The sequence below is a fragment of the Equus quagga genome, chromosome 8 (assembly GCF_021613505.1).
Source record: "Equus quagga isolate Etosha38 chromosome 8, UCLA_HA_Equagga_1.0, whole genome shotgun sequence".
Taxonomy (NCBI): Eukaryota; Metazoa; Chordata; class Mammalia; order Perissodactyla; family Equidae; genus Equus; species Equus quagga.
In genome coordinates this window covers 24,579,109-24,596,816 of record NC_060274.1, presented here as the reverse complement: position 1 = coordinate 24,596,816, position 17,708 = coordinate 24,579,109, and the positions used below count along the sequence as shown (strand labels likewise).

The following is a 17,708-nucleotide window of genomic DNA, read 5'->3' as shown; positions in this document are numbered from 1 at the left end:
TGAATGAGTATGAAATATGCTTGGATAAGGAAGCACACCAATGAGAGATCAGATGGCTGGGTCCTGCTCTGTGTTTGGTACGCTCTCAGGGTTATTAAGAAGATTAATTGATTTAGTACATGTGCGGAGCTTAGAACAGTGCCTGGTACACAGTAAAGACTAGATAAATGTTAACTATTATCATCATTTTCTTCATTGTACAGTTGGAGATTTGTCTTTTTGCTTTTATGGAAACAACTTCAAAGAAACATAAAAACCCATGCAGTATGTTTGTGTAAGTGCTACGCTGAAGTGAACAACAGTTAGGTAATAAATGGAGCTTCAGCACTAAGATGATCTCAGAGAAGAACGAACAATGAACCTTAACACCAGTCTCTTCTTATTGTCATTGTGCTCACACGCGCGAGCGCTGAGGCGAGCCTGGCAAGCTGGGAGTGGATACACTTCGCCTGAAATGCCTCCCTGGCCTCCTCTTCCATTCCCTGCTACCGTTGTAATGAAACTTTGTTACAATGTTCAAATGCCATTGATTGCTTGTAAATATGAGTGAGAATAAATCATAGAGTTCTAAGGTTGAAAGTACGCTATTTTAAAATGATAGATTAAAAAGGGCCAATATATTTGACAACTGAAATATGCAGCTTTCATCACAGCCTCAGGGTCACGCTAAAGAGTGCAAATTAGTTAGGAAGTATTATATGCATGCAAACAATTTTCTACAAAACACATGGGGAGTACAATATTATCTACATCAAAGAATTCTTGAAAGGGATCTTTCTTTTCTTTCGTAAATGATCTGAACACCCTTTTAACACAGCATTAAGAATCTTTAATGCAAAAAATTTGGTTAAGAATTGTACAAACCATCGCAACACAAATCCTGTTTAAGCATGATCTTGTGGCTTTCTCTCCAAAAGAGTACTGGTTAATATTAATTCAGATTCTGATTTGCAATAAAGTGATATTTACTCTACCAAATAAAATGAATAGGTTTAACGACACATGAATATGTATTATTGACTGAATAAAATATATTTTTATTAAAAATGCTCTCAGATGATCTATATTCATTAGTACTCTCCTATTGCAAAAAAGTTACACACTACAATTAATTATCAATGTATTTTTCCAGTGGCTAATTTCTGTTTCTGTTATTGATAGAATTAATTATTATTATTCAATTTTACAGCTGGAAGATATGCTATAACTTTATTAATTGCTAAACGTTACTTTATAACATAAGTGTATTCATTTCCCAAGTCTGCTGAAACAAAGTACCGCAAAGCAGATGGCTTCAAACGACAGAGGATTTACTGTCTCACGGTTCTGGATGCTAGAGAAGTCTGAAATCTATAGAGCAGAGCCATGCTCCCTCTGAGACCCAGGTGGAATTTTCCTTGCCTCTTCCTGGCTTCTGGTGGCGGTGGGCAACTCTTAGCATTCCTTGTTTACAGTTGCGTAGTCTAAACTCTTCCTCCATCTTCACAGGGCATCCTCCCGATGTGTCGCCACATGGCTTCCCTCTGTGTACGTCTGTCTCTGTGTCCAAACTTCCCCTTTCTATAAGGATGACAGTTACATTGGATTAGGGCCCTCCTTAACGACCTTACTTTAACTTGATTAGCTCTGTAAAGACCCTACTTCCACATAAGATCACATTTTGAGGTACTGAGGGTTAGGACTTCAACATCTCTCTTTTGAGGGGTGCAATTCAACCCATAAGAACAGGTGTCGGTGTCATTTAAAGATGTGAACATTGATTCACTTGCTTCCATTTGAAAGAAATTGGGGTAGGAAACATTCATATAGTATGTCAAATATTGTGTAAGTTCCTCTTGATTCAAATTGGACAGATTCCAATTTAAGAAAGTTTTCATGTTCTTTCATGGACTTTCTTCCCACTGTTAAAAACAGTAGCAAAACCTCCTCTGGCCCATTTATATATCAATCAGTCTTATCAAGACATAGGGACATGAATAAGCTTGCTAGGTTCTCCTGAGCAGACATATCTAATGACATCATGAAGGTGCATATATCATGAAAAGGTTATAATTCAATTTCCAAAAGATTATCCAAATTTTGGTTGAACTTAATTCTTTTTGGTATAACACAGTAATGTAGGTGTTTTATTCTTTGAAATTTATATTTTTTATCCAGTTGTTTTTATGGTAAAAGCTATTGGTCAATTTATAATACACTATTTCTCACTCTGTTGACTCAAATTTACATACATTTCTCTCAAAAGTCATTTGGTCCACAGGCATATATTCTCAAACTTTAGGATAGAAAATTAGTATTAGAAGATATTGAATGAAGATTTTCAGGCACTAGTTCTATTGAAGTCTTTCAATAGTCTTAAATCAAAGCATTTTTATTGCTTTGTTGGTATCGCCTACAAAATGAGTTCCCTTCACTCTACTTCATGGAGACAGATGGAATCACTATCACTCAGGAGTCATTTTATAAAAGCATATTCTTTCTGAAGTAAGACTGAGTTGGAGAGGATCTGATGAGTACAAATTTGTTATTCCTACAAGAAAACACGTATCATATAAAATTCTATAAATGTTTTTTAGAGGTTGTATTTATGTGAAACATATTGATTTTTCTGAATACGATTGATCAGTGAGTTTCTAAGAAGGCCTAACAGTTTCTAGTTGACAATAAACTCAATGAAAATCAAAAACATGATTTTGCCACCTGAAAATTTCCAAATAGCTAATTACTAATTACTAATAGCAATTTAACTTCTAGACTTTACACTGATCAGTGCTCATCTACAATATTTCTTTTTAGTCTAGTGAACTATTGTTTAAGAAATGCAGTGATAACCAGGGCCATATTTGAAAGAGGTAATCTATGTTACGAAAGATGGGGTATCCTATAAATGAGGAATGTTGAAGAATTGAGTATGACACACCTAATAATATGTATTTGGATTATTTTATAAGGAATGTTGACGGAAATATTAAATATATTTATCACAGTAATTGTTGTAGACATGAAAACTGCCTTACATTTTTGAGTGATTTAAATGGGGAAATGGGTTTAATGGAAGGGAAATTTATTGACAGCCAACTATATAAAGGCGTTTTCTTTGATAGATACTTTAGCTTCACCATCTCATCTAATCTTCATAAACAACCTTGAGATTAGTTATTGATTTAATCTTAAATTTGCACAATTCTAACATCCAAGCTTCTCCATTATGCTATACTTCTTCACCCCCTAAATCTCTTGGTCTTTGTGAATTTGCTCAGATTTGTATTCATAGGGGATGGTCTGCTGCAGGAGAGAGAATTTTCCATCTGAATAAATAGAAAAGCTGAATGAACTCCTGATAAAAATGCTGCAGAAGTGATTCACACATAGAGAAAAGAGAGAGATCCAATGTTTCCAGAGGGAACCATATAGATTCCTATCCAGGATACAGAGACTCCAGATCTTCGCAACTGAAATCTTCATTTTTAAAGCTTTCCAGAAAAATCCTCATTTACACAAACATTCTAAGTACAAAGCTTGATTACCAAGATATTAAAGGATAGGGTCATATTATTTTAATTATTTTTATATTTGAACTCACCATCAAATTTAGGGTGGCACATCACTGGAAATACGTATAAAAATTCTCAACCCAAGGATGATATCAAATAATGAATAATAAAAACAGAACCTAAGTAAAATGGTGAGTTGGTTACAACGTTAAGAATAAAAGAAATCCTAATTCTAGGTGCACGAGGAAGAAATATAGAGAGAGAAAATATTATGTTCCCAAAACTTGACATACATTGCATCATTTAATAATCCCAAAAACTTATAGTGTATGCATAATTATCTTTCTAATTTTATAAATATGCAAAACTGAAATCTAAATCTTAAGTTATCATACAGTTTTTAAGTGGTAGAGTATTGGTCCAAACTCAGCTTTACTTCCATTCAAGAACTTTAGGGAATTCAATTATTTCTGTCTGTCAGTTTAATGAAAACTGTATGCAAAACTTGAGTGCCTGTGCATACTTACATTTTCCTGGAGAGATGGACCACAGGTTTCATAAGATTCTCAAACGGATCTGCGAACCAAAAGAAGCTTTTGTGAATAAATTTCTTAGGCATTGATAAGAAATCTCAGTTGAAACAAACAAATGGTTCTAAATTTATGTAGATCAGGGGTTAGTAGATTCCTATGGTTTTAGTGAGATGCTGTTTTAGTGGTTTCCTTTGAATTTCACTTTGGATATTTATTTTTAACTCTCTTAAAAGCTGAAATAACACATAATTGACACACAGATGTGTTGCATGACAAATTTTAATAATTTGCATCAATCAAAACATTAACTTGTGGTGCTGATTAATAAAATTTCTTGTCATCCCTCACTAAAAATTATTCTAAGATTGCAATGCAAGATATCATTGCAATTTACACGTCTGAGTCAGGTTTATGGCTATTATAGCACCTCCCACTCAAAAAAAGAAAGTCCCTTTTAAATAAGTTATCTAGTCATGTGACAACATATAGAACGAACACTGGTACACACAGCTCAAAGGACGGCTAGTCAGACACCTTACTAGTTGATGAATTGTGATATTATCAAGAATATAAGACTTCTCTCCTTTGCTGAAGTGGGAGAGACAATATCCCAGCTGCATGGAGGGGAAGAGGAAATATGGAATCCATAATATTGTGGGCTGAACTGTGTTCCCACAAAATTCATGTGTTGAAATCCAAACCCCCAGTACCTCAGAATATGACCCTATTTGGAGATAGGGTCTTTACAGAGACAATGAAGTTAAAATGACATCATTAGGGTGGGCTCCTAATCCAATATTAATGGTGTCCTTATAAAAGGGGGAAATTTAGAGACAGGCATGCACACAAAGAGGATGTCACGTAAATCCAAGGAGATCAGGGCGATACATCTACAAGTCAAGGAACTCTTAAGATTGCTAGCAAATCACCAGAAACTAAGAGAGAAGAATGGAACAGACTCTCCCTCACAGATGACGGGAAGCTTACTCTGCCTATGCCTTAACCTCAGACTTGTAGCCTCCAGAACTATGAGACAATAAAATGCTGTTTAAGCCAATCAGTTTGTGGCGTTTTGTTATGACAGCTCTAGAAACCAATTCATAAAACTCTTTGCACAGTCTTTCAATCAGATCATGTTTGAGCCTTAACTGTATTCTTACATTCAGCAGTAACTGGTATTGCCAATTCCTTCACATTTTGAAGGTTTTATGGCTCAAACTAAGTTACTCTTGATTTCTCCAGTTTTGACAATGCTTGCATAGGCCTGATAAATCAGTTATAATTTGTCTTTTTACTTGACATTCTCTACTTTCAAATTTTCTACTTAGCATCTCCTCCCCAATTCTTTAATCCTTTAGAAAATTTTCTTTCTGACGTTTTAGTGGGTTTGTGGAAGAGGAGGACACAAATTCAAACGTTCTGTCACATCTTCGACTGAAAGTAGTTGACTTAGAAAATGAAATCATTATAATTTGATCATGTAGAATAAACATACCTGATAAAATATTTATTTTAAATTTATGCTGTGTTTTTATAGAAAAGAAGATTACTCTGCCAAAAAATTTTTAAAACTACTGAGCAATGGATTCCAAGCAAAAAATCTTTTGAATCTAATAATGTAGCAAACTATCCTTGTGCTCAGTTTCACTCTTAATTATAATACATATTTATTTTTCTTTTATAACATTTTTATATACACATTCATGATTCTAGGGAATCAGGCGTGTAGATTTCTCAAATACTGTGGTGTCTTCAGTCTTATCTTATAATCTTTAGCTGTCAATTCATGACAACTTTAAGAATTTAATCAGAAGTGGAAATAGAGTAAACATGAAAACAACTAGCATAATATAGATAAAACATGTATATTTTTCCTTATATAGTGCCAATGGGTTTGCATTGATAGAACTTAATGTTGGGTGACAGATTAGACACTTGTATATGAGAGTCTTATCTGTACAATGAAATGAATGATGAAAGCGTCATTCATTCATTCATTTATCCTTAGTGATGAGGTGAATCACTAAACATAATTTTTCATGGGATGTCACACTAATGTCCAACTGCATACACTTGTAGAATGGCTGAGTAGGACTATAGTTGTATATACAGTAGTTGTTCAATAGTTTTCCCCTCCATTCAGCTTATTTATCTAAAATGTTGACTTAGTCATACTATCAGATAACTAACCAAGATGCTAGAATAGACAATCATCAAGTTATTATTAAATCAACGTGTGCTTACTTTTCAAAGATGTTTCAAACTCTCAAACTAGGATTCTTTCATTGTCAAGTTGCCAAGTAGTCCTCCAGACCCTTGTAGGGGAGGCTCTTTGTCCCTTGAAAATCCTTTCATCTCCTGAGATATATTTGATGAGGCTAAGGATCCCTAAGGATGGGGCTGTGACTCTCCCTTGAATGATTCCTGTATTGAATTAGCTCATATAATTTCTGGGCATCATGCCTTAAATGTCAACTATTTGTTTGTCTTTAAATATCTGAAAAATGCAGTGTTTGTGTCAATCTTGGTTCAGCCTGGGGTAAACCAAAATATTGTTTTCAAAAGATATTTTCATTCTGACTTTTTTCCTGTGGTTATCAAATTGGATGCAGACTCCATGTCCCTTCTTAACCACGTGTATGTCTTTGCTGAACCTCTTTAAATGGTTGCTGAGCTTGTAATAAGCATAGTTGTAATGATCCTATTCCAAAAGAATTATGCATAATTAGGTCATAACTAGGGCTAAGTATATGGCATAGGAAAATTACTCAAAGGCAGGAGAACCTTTAAGCTACAGCCAAACCCTTTATTAGTGCTCTTTGTTTACAGAATGTGGTCACTGTGGCTTTTATGTGAACCCTGCAGAGGCTGCTTAAAACTTATGAGCTGAGAGCTGCAATGTAAACTATCTTTCCGTGTTTCCTGTATGTATGTGTATATCAATCTATCCATCCATCTATCAGTCTACCATATATGCACTTATTTTTCTGTAATATCATCGGTTCCACAAGTGAACTGCAACTATTACCAATGGATCATGTTTAACAAATCTTTCAAAGATACCTACAATTTGTGATTTATTTTAAAGCTATTTTCTATTATGTTCTAGGAGTTAGAATTGCATCTTTGCATCTTGTCACCTGAGGCATTAAGAAGTTGGTAGTTGATATTTATGGGTTTGAAATTGGGAAAAAAGTGGAATAAAACAATTACCTATTCCGCATCCCTACTTACCTTAAATTCCAAGTCTTGACATCTCCATATGGCCATTTCTTAAGTGTTTATAATTTCATTTTCTCAGGAACCTCCTTTAGAGGTTATTTTCTGTTTCTGCTGCATAAAATTGATCACTTTATCTTCTTTACAACCATTATTTCCAGTGGAACTCTATTCTTCAGTTGTTTGAATGACAATTACTGATTTGTTTTTAAAAATCTCAAACTGGATCACTAGCTACTGGCAGCCAATGACAGAGTTTTAATGATCCGTCATCTCTTGCACCTGGAATGGTGCCGTATATGGAATAGACGTTAAATGAAGGTTTGCTGAGCACTGTTTCTGTGCGTATGATTGGTCTATCTGGTTTCAATTGTAAGAGAAGAGTAATAAAAACCATACAAATATTTTCCCTTTGACTTTTTTTAAACAAAACTTTGGCTGGCTAATCTTTAGATTTCCATGAAAAGACAAAAAGAGAGAATACAATTCCTTAAAATTTCTTAATGCATAGATATATTTTGAAGGTAGAAAAACTCATCATATAATTCAAACAATGCCGTCTAGATCTCATTCAATGTTCCCCCAAGATATTTTGCACAACGTCTTCCCAGTAATTTATATCTGTTCGTAACAGTATTTATGTTACATTTTTCCCTTCTTCTACGATTATCTGCAATTCATTAATATCTATCCCAACTCATCCATTCTAAGTTGGAGGAAGATAACTTTATCACTCAGAAAACCTAATTGAGATTTATTAAATTTAAATTTTGTTATGTAACATTTATTAGTTTTCTATTATTATTTAAAATGTCAAATTTTCTAAAATTTACATTTTACCATATAAAAATAAAGAACACAAAGTAAGAACTTGCTAGAGGTAAAAATGTGTGGAAATTTTTTCCTCATTCTGAATATGCATAAAATTAAATATCATTTCAATTTTTATTAATTTTCTAATATTTCCCCTGTTTTTGCACATTAAAATATCTTATATATTGTATAATGACCTGGTTTATAGTGTATTAAGATGGATGTGTTTGGACATGTTGTATTTATTCGTTCCTGTCTTCCTTTGTCGCCTTCTAATTTGCCACAGCTTTTATGTGATACTATAGATAAGCAAAGACATACATCACTGTTATTCCAGTTATTCTACGAAAACATCCTAAATATTGCCAATATTGGCTTTTTAAAAACCCATATACTTTAAGGAACTTAAAGAAGTATTTTCTGAGAATTCTTGCTTTACTTTCATGTGAACTATTAATATGGGTCAGATATACCACTTTTTAAACTTAAAATGTGTACATATTTGAAGCATTGTGAACAACTGAAGTTATATTATAAATACTGTGAAAAATATGCAGGTCAGCTGCAAAATGACAATATTGTTGTCTCTGCTTGGAAAATCTCATTCCTTCAGTAGCAGAGTCTATTTTTGGAGGTAAAAAACAGTTCGGTCACAACACAAGTGGGATGAGTGAAGGCTTGGGTTATGGGCTATAAAATCTTCCCATCTAGGTCACTGATTGATTCGAGACTGTCACCAAGGTAGGGAGAAAAAAGCAGTGACTGCTGCCATATAAGAACTCTCAAATCATGTGAAATAAGAATATTGTCTCAATTCTAGAAGACGTATTTCCCATCTACCTATCTAACATGTGCACTCACTTGTGCAGGGGCGGACATAAACACGTGTGTGCACACATGTACAGACTCTTAATGACTTCTTGGGTTGCTTTAGAGCAGAATATAATTATCCTGGGGTGATTCTTCTGCTCTGAAACTCTAAGGCGGAAAAGAAAATATTGTGCTTAATTTGTCCGAGCAGTGTCATCAGGCAACTTCTGTTCCAGCATTAAAGCAGTGCACTGTGCCAGGGGAAATGTAAACTCTGACTTTTATCCCTTTGTAGGCTATTGTGAAGTGAAGTAAGTTTCTTTGTTCCTGTACTACATGGTGTTATTTAATATTTGGAGAAAGCAACATTTTGTCTGAATGACTCTACCAAATAAAAACGGAAAAAGAATTTAGTTTGATCAGCAAAGAATGTAGAAATTTACTTAAGTAGTAAAGAATGTGGCTGCCTGACTTTGGTATTATGTTACACCTCATGGTTCAGGCATCTTGTTTGCCTTAAATGGTTTCACAAGCAGGAGGGCTGACCCAGAGCAGATTTGCAGTGGCTGCACAGAGCACAGCTAACAGCAGATTTAATGAGGTTGGAATTTCACACAATGCCTCATTCAAAGAACCCAGGCGGCAGGGAGAGCAGTCGTGGTGAACTGCAGTTGCCCGTGGCTTTGCATCAAGAAGCAAACTTTTCTGCACAAATAGTTTATAAAAGATCAAAACTAGATGCCATTTACGTTTAGCTTTAAGATTCAAACTTTGGGGGTGGGGAATGGGCACTGGTGTCTTCTCTTTGTGAGAATTAAGGAAGTCAGTTCATGAACTAAAAATACAGAGTCTATTTACTCCTCTAAAGCCAAGAAGCATCAAAAAGTTTTCCTAATATATTTTGATATGCAGGAAGTTTTCCCACTTCACGTCTTTGCAGCACCTACTGGCTATGTTGCATTTCTTTGCTTGTTGGTCTCTCCTACTTAATGTAGAACTCCTTGAAGACAGGCAGTGGAGCACCTGTAAAGACTTAACAAATGATTGTACAGTGAAATTGAATGAAAATAAATATAATTCATTCATATACTCTATGTTAAACTGATACGAAAAAGCTTAGACATTTTCACTGTATCTTACTCCGTCTAGGAGCATCAGTGTAAGAAGTTGATACACAGCTCAACTTTCTATGAAGCTAATCAACAGCTTTAATTTTGCAAATTCGATATCTAGTTCTATGAAATTTTCCCTCCTTTTTCCCCATTGAAAAAGGGGTGAGAACATCCTCCCCTTACATTAGGACTGTGTGGCTCTGGGCATTTCTACGTAACTATTGTGTGACCTTAAACTACACTTCCTCAAAAAGTCATATGAACTGGAGGGGGTTGGGGTAACAGTAGGGTGATTGCAGAATTTGTCGTCTAGATTTGGACAGTTTTGTCTGCAAAAACGATAAATAAATAAAAGGAGAAGAAAAAGAAAGAAAGAAACACTGGGCGGGATGTGGGACAGTAGGTGTGACAGACTTTCACGGGAAATCAAAGAGGAGCTTCAGATCACTCTGGAGAGAAGACACGATCTAGTGAGTGACACTGTCCCCATTCCAGTTGAATTCTACTTTGGTTTTCCAAATTTTGCCTTTTTAATATTTATATAAAGACTTGATTCAGGCTTGACTGGGAGTATTGAATGTCTATTTCACTTTTGATAAAAAGAAGTTAGATGATTTTTCCTCCCAGTGGTATCATTGAAGAGTGGTCTTCAAATTGGGGTTATTTTGAAGAACATGAGAGCAGATGGTTTTAAATGGAGTCAGTTTATACCTGCTCATCTACTATAATTACTTTTCCAAGCGTGGCATAGGATATTTTTGCCTTCCTTAAATTCCTCTTCTTAATTTAATACCTATTTACCAAAAAAAAAAAAAAATCCCACACATTTATCCCATCAGATGTTGCAAATTACCATTGTTGTCATGAATGTCTTCATAAAGGCACCTTAATCCCACTGTGGAAGCTTTTGTTTTTCCCTGTTTTGTGCATATTTCTGTTAAGAAAGAAGCAGGGAATAAAAAATAGTGCCTTTCTGTCCTTTTAGACTGTTCTTAAATCAAATATATGGTAGATTACTGGTGGGAGGATTGATGACAATTTTCATTTAATGGTCTCATCTCTGCAAACCTCTATTTTCAAAGAATGCATTGCTCTTGAAAAAATACACAGCTAGAGTCTGCATATATAGTTAATATATGGTTAGTGATATGCTTTATTCATTAATGGAGTTAAAACTTATCGAATGCTATCTTGAAATGTTTATTAATTATAGGACATCATCATTTCACTTCACTTTAATTATTACATGTTAAAATATATTCTACTTCCTCTCAACAAATAAACTTATAATGTTAATGTTGGACTGATTTTTTTCAAAAAGTGGCGTATTTTGTTTTCTGCATTAAATGCACAGAAAAATTTTGATCATGATGTCTACTTACAATAATGGAGTTATTCTTATTTAATTTTTCTCAGATGCTGAATGTCAGAGTTGAACACAGGCATAAACTTACTTTCAGAAAGAATGTATATGGTTGTTATGCCCTTTGTTTCCTAATCTATAATTTTTACTTTTCATTACATTAAATTCTTATAAGTAATGAGATATGGCATAAAAATTCACCCAACTTAAATTAATTATATTAAATTCACACCACTTTAATTTTATTTGACTGTTTTTAATCATTTATTTTACACGATACAGTCTGGAACTTATTTCTCTCTCTCCTTTTTGATATTTCTCAAACGCATGTTAACAGGTACATTTGAGTGGAAAAAATAGTGATTCTTTTTCTCATACAAAATCTCCAATATAACTAACTGGTATGCCAGTGAGAAGAAGCATTACTTTTAAAAATACAATGTCAGACAAGTTCATAAAATGAGCTAAATCAGGAGACTCTTAAATTTGGCAAAACAAGCAAACAAAAAGTTTAAAGCACAGAAAATATAAAAATATTTCACCAGAAAAATTGCATTATTAAAGGTTTGAAACAGTGTTTCAGTGTTCCCAATCAATTCTGAGAATCTTATCTTAATCAAAGTGTCTATAAGTGAAAAGAATAATAGACTCGATTAACAGTGATTTGATGATCTTGGAAAGTAGAGGTTTAACTGGGTGAAGCCATCCCAGAAAGTTGGAATTGCCTATTTCCTTCTAAATTTGAACATTCATATGCCCTATGCTTCAGAATTTTACTCCTAGGTATGCGCCCAAGAGAGACTCTTTCACATGAACTGCCAAAGCCTGGGGTGAAAATATCATAACAGCAAAACACTGGAAATGGTCCAAACACCCACCATGGCAGACTGGATGAATAAACCATGTGTTATTCACATTGGCATATACTCCAGTAGTCAAAATAAATGAACTATAACAATGTGCCATAACTGGATGAATCTTAGCAACAAACAAACTCTCAGTAAAACTTTTTTGAACTGCTTTATAGAAATTGAGAAAGCAAATGATGTAAGAAACCAAATCACCAAAAAACAAAAGAGCCTGAAAAACAAATGTGTCCAAGTCATTGGTTTCAAATTCTTGGCTTTCAATATAAGTGAAAGAATCGTTAATTGAATTATCTTTTGGAATAGATAATTAAAAATAATATTTGGTGATAGAACACCATGGGATCCTGAGCCTAGATGCTGTTGAAGAACTGAATGCTTTTGCTAAATAACAAAGTACTTTGAATTGGCATCTGCCCAGTTTTCCTGCACTGAGCCTATCAAGACCGTTGCAGCTGATTCAGATCAAAGTGGAAAATATGACTGTATGAATAATCATGTTTACAAGCTACACGTATAATGTTTCAGACTAGAGTCAGTATCAAGGTATTCATTTTTCCCATATTAAAACATTTTGTTTTAATGTGTTTGCAAACATTCCAAAAACAGCTCACACATGACACAGTTCATAATATAGAGTAGTAGTTTAGAAATATTTCTTACTGACAGAAATTTAAATATACATATAAACTAACACACACCCCAAAACACAGGTATTGAATTTTTTTAATTCAAGTAAACGTGTATTAAACCTTACAGATCTCTGTTATTAAGAGCACAAATAATTTAGACTACTTAAGAACTATTGGAACTCCAACTATTGGATCTGAAAGCACATTTTTTTTTCAACAGATGAGAATTAGTAATAAAATTCAGAATGGATTTCAGTTAATGAGCATTTGTTTGCACTTAATGTGGAGCAATACGCATTTTAGAAAAAACAAACACACAATTTAGTTCCTCCCTCACTTTTTTCCCCAAATTTCTTTATTTTTACCAAGGTGTAAAATAAAATGCTACAGTACTTGAATATGCCATACAGATGTCATCATCTCTTTAGTCTTGGCAGAACCAGCCGCAGGCAAAATTGTGAAGGAAAAGATTGTCACTGACATCACCAGACCATCTTAAGGCAGATTTTTCCTCCTCTTCAGGATACTTTTCTTTGCATCTTAAGGAACTCTGCATCTTTGCGAAATTCCCTGACCCCTGCTAATTAAATCTACTCTCAGCAAAGGGTCCAATCTCACTCGCTCACCCCTCACTGTCCATTTAGCGAAAGGTATTATTTCACCATGGTTCTTGACGTTTTAAGCCATCTTTCTAATTGTGGAATCAGTGATTTTGTCCCCTGGAAAGCCAGATCAGCTACTTAAGTAGACTTGTCTTCTGATGTAAAAGTCAAAGCTGCTCTGGTTTGTGGCAAAAAAAAAAAAAGAAAAGAAAAAAAGAAACTTACCAAAGAGTCATTTCTAGAAGAAAACATGGCGGATTGAAAGATTAACGCTCAATTAGTGATTCCGAGGTCACCAGTTAAACATCCTGACCACTCAGTTGGTGATGATGGCAGTTCCTGTACACAGAACTTGTCATCCTTTACAGGTCTGTCTCTTAGCTTTGTGACCAGTGAAACACATTGCTCAAACTGAGCCCTGTCAACCGTAAACGTTCCACACCAGAGGAGCTCATCTGCTCCTGTCCTTCCCAGCTATTAATATCGATTCCAGCTCAGTCCACTGTCTCCCAGAAACCTTTCTTCTTCCCACATGAGAGAGGACTATTTGCCCTATTTCTCTTTGTCATATAGCAACTTGTTTAGCATTCAACAGTTTCCCATGCCTGTCCTGCGATCAAGAAGACATCTGAGAGCCTATCTTTAGGTGTCTGGATTGCTGATCTTGGTATGCCAGTGCTTTACCTTCAACCCTTTCCTGCCTTGGCTATATTATAAACTCCATAAAGGCAAGATTCACGCAGGCCCAGGGTGGGCACATTGTCAGCATCCACTTTCAAAGTAGCCAAGGGGAATTTTGCAGTAGATTTTCCTGAAAATAAAAGAAAAGAGACTATATACCTTTTGATTGATATCTCAGTTTTAATAAAAAATGTGCCTGAAGAAGAAGAAAATTCTCTGCTACCACCACAAGTCATTCGATACAAAAGAAGGGGTGGAGTCTGAGGGCTGAGGTTTGGAGGGAACCTCATCTAGTCAGCCTGGAGGGAGGTCAAATAAGTTTAGGAGGGAACCTCATCTAGTCAGCCTGGAGGGAGGTCAAATAAGTTTAGGAGGGAACCTCATCTAGTCAGCCTGGAGGGATGTCAAATAAGTTTAGGAGGGAGATATAGAAAAAGTCACTAGGAAGATATGGGTCTTTTTTCTGCTTTTATATCTATGGTATCCCTTGCACACAGGGAAAACCTGTGCAAGTTCACTAATATATGGGTATTTCTGTATGAAAGTGGATGAGAATTTCCAACATATGTAAATACCTGTTTTCTCTCTCTCTCTCACTTTTGCCAGGGATTGCAGACAAAAGACTACAGTACTACCTTTTGGGAAATTTTTTTCTGACTTGAAAAACATTTGCATTTCTTCCTACTTTGTTTAATTATTTTGCTAAACACATGCAAATACAACTATTGACTCACAACATGAAGTTTAATTACCACAGCTATTTATTTCTTTTTCTTGATGTGTAGTAGCAGATTGATTTTGAACTTGTGACCTTAAAGCAGAGAACTCTATATTGCATTACCAATCTTCTAAATCAAACAAGTTTCTGTATATAATTATTTACGAAATTTTATTAGAATATATGATAATCAGTTTCATTTATTTATTTTAATAATTTTTAAAAAGTGAAATGAAATGTTAAATGTTCTAGGACATAACCTCCAGATGTACTCAATATAAAATTGATAAGGAGGAACATAATTAAATATCCATTCATTAGGGAGATTACAGGAGGCAACAGCAATGTAAAGGATTGTATTAAATAAGGTTAGATTAGTAAAAAAGAGAAGACCTCTAGTGCAATATGATTATAAGCACTGGACACGCAGTAAACTTCTTTAACATGCCTGCAAAAATTCATTTAAAGGTTACTATGTTGATGGACAATTATGCTCTGCTTGCTGCTCACCAACCTCCTCTCCTGGGCCTGACTCCAAGATGCAGATTCACGACTGATGTGCTTGAACTTGTCAGTTTTGAGAGTAAAAAACTGTTTTTTTCCTAAGGACATCCCAACTGGTTTTCATAGTAATATAGCTATACCAAGATGAGGTTGTAATTTAGCACTTTTTTAATTACAGTGATTTTTGACTTCCATATTTGTGCAATGATATTTCACCTCATCAAGTAATCGACATTCTTTTTGAGAGTTACCACCACGTGCAACGGACAGTCGCCAGGTTAAGAATGTGGCATGTCGTCTCTTTTAACATCCACACACTAGGTTTCAGGAGACCCTTCCTTTCTCCAGGAAACTGTATGTCTAAAGAGCCCAGCTTACGTTTACGTACATGGATATGACCCACGACCATTGCTGTCGCCATTCTCTTCCTATACATGTCCAGAATCATTCTTTTAAAAGCATTTGGAATCATTTGTGGACTGCTAAGCATGTGGTAGAGCTGATACATAGAGAATATGTAAGATGAGACACATCTGGATACTGGCATAATAGGTTCAGAGTGTTGAGTTAAAGCAATATTTAATAATTTAGGTAATGCGTAAATACAGAGCTTTGAACAAAACAATGAAAGTACACCTGGAGAACATCTTATTAAAGGAAGTCTTTATGGTACTACAGAGACAATCTGCTCAAATATGTTGAAACTAATAAAGTAGATATAAGCAGATATTTAATCAAATAGCTTTTCTTTCCTTATTCTGTATACATGTGGATTTAGATATTAAGTTCTGGGCCTTCATTAGAATGACTGTATTGCGATGGTCATATTTTAATTTTCAAATTGTGAGAATACAAATAAATAACACACTTCTGAAAGCCAGGTGTACTAGTTTGCTAGGCTGCCATCACAAAGTACCACCGACTGGGCGTCTTAAACAACGGAAATGTAGTCTCACAGGTCTGGGGGCTAGAAGTCCAAAGGCGAGGTGTTGGCAGGGTGTCTGTCTTCCTGGGGCTGTGAGGGAACGGTCTGCTCCAGGCTTCTCCCTTCAGCTTTCAGATGGCTGTTTTCTGTCGTTGTCCCTCCATGTCCTCTGCCCCTTATGTGTGTCTTTGTGTATAAATTTCCCCTTTTTCTTAGGGCACCAGTCACAGAGGATTAGAGTCAACCCTAATGACCTCATTTTAGCTTGACTGATTCTGTGAAAACCCTATCTCCAAATAAGGTCACCTTCACCGGTACTGGGAATAAGGACTTCAACAAAAGAATCTTGAGGGGACACAATTCAACTCATAACCAACTCATTGAGGTATCATTTACATGAAGTGAAATTAACTGTCTTTAGTTACATACGGTAGTGACCCCCATCACAACCAGGACACAGAACAGTCCATCACTCCAAACATTTCCTGGAGACTCTTGGTCATCAGCTCTTCCCATAATGCTTGTGCCTGGCAACCACTGAATTGTTTTCTGTTCTCTACCGTCATCTTTGTAAGAATATCGTGAAAATGGAGTCATGCATATATAGCTGTTTGTATCTGGCTTCTAGCTTCTTTCACGAAGCATAACGTTTCTGAGATTCACACGTCCGTTTACACAAATCCCCAGATCACCCCTTTTTATTGCTAAGCAGAATTCCATCGTGTGATTGGAGGCACTGCAGTATGTCTATGCTTTCATTTGTTAGTGGATGTTTGGATTGTTTCCAGGTTTTTGGCTATTCCAAATAAAGCTTTATAAACACCTGTATATAGGTCTTTATGTGGACATGTTCATTTTTATTAATCCTTTTGGGCCAGGTCTCTCAGTCACGTGGTGAGTGCACATTTAATTTTATAAGAAATCACCATACTGTTTGACAAAATTGTTGTACCATATGGCAGGCTCACCGGCAAATACGAATGGACTAATTGCTTCGCATCCTCACCAGCAATTTATATCTTCTGTGTTTTGTTTATTTGCTTGTTTTTTAGTTTTCTCTGCTTTCATAGGTTTGTTCTGGTGTCTTACTATGGCTTTAATTTAAATTTCCCCAGTGATTAATAATGTTGAACATTCTTTCATGTGCTTATTTGTCAATTGTGTTTTCTCCTTTGTGAAGTTTCTTTGCAAATATTTCACTCATTTTTATTGTGTTCTTTGTCCTCTTATTCTTGAGTTGTAAGAGTTCTTTTTACTTTCTATACTAAATCATTTATAACATATATCATTGTGAATGTATTTCCAAGTCACTGGCTATATTTCATTTCTTTTATAGTGTTCTTCAAAGAGGAGAATATTTTAATTTTGATGAAATCAAATTTATCAAAACGTGTGTTTTATGGTTTGCATTTTTTGTCTCCTATCTAGAAAAAATT

General features: G+C 35.1%; 1 long non-coding RNA gene across 1 annotated transcript; it reads right to left on the bottom strand.

Annotated features, from left to right (window-relative positions):
• Positions 1-930: 930 nt before the first annotated feature.
• Positions 931-13,806, bottom strand: LOC124244207 (uncharacterized). Its single transcript, XR_006889914.1, has 5 exons — positions 13,670-13,806; positions 10,835-10,915; positions 9,817-9,901; positions 4,022-4,070; positions 931-1,560 (listed from the first exon to the last, which is right to left on the bottom strand). It is a non-coding gene; the product is annotated as an uncharacterized LOC124244207 (long non-coding RNA).
• Between the last annotated feature and the right edge of the window lie 3,902 nt (positions 13,807-17,708).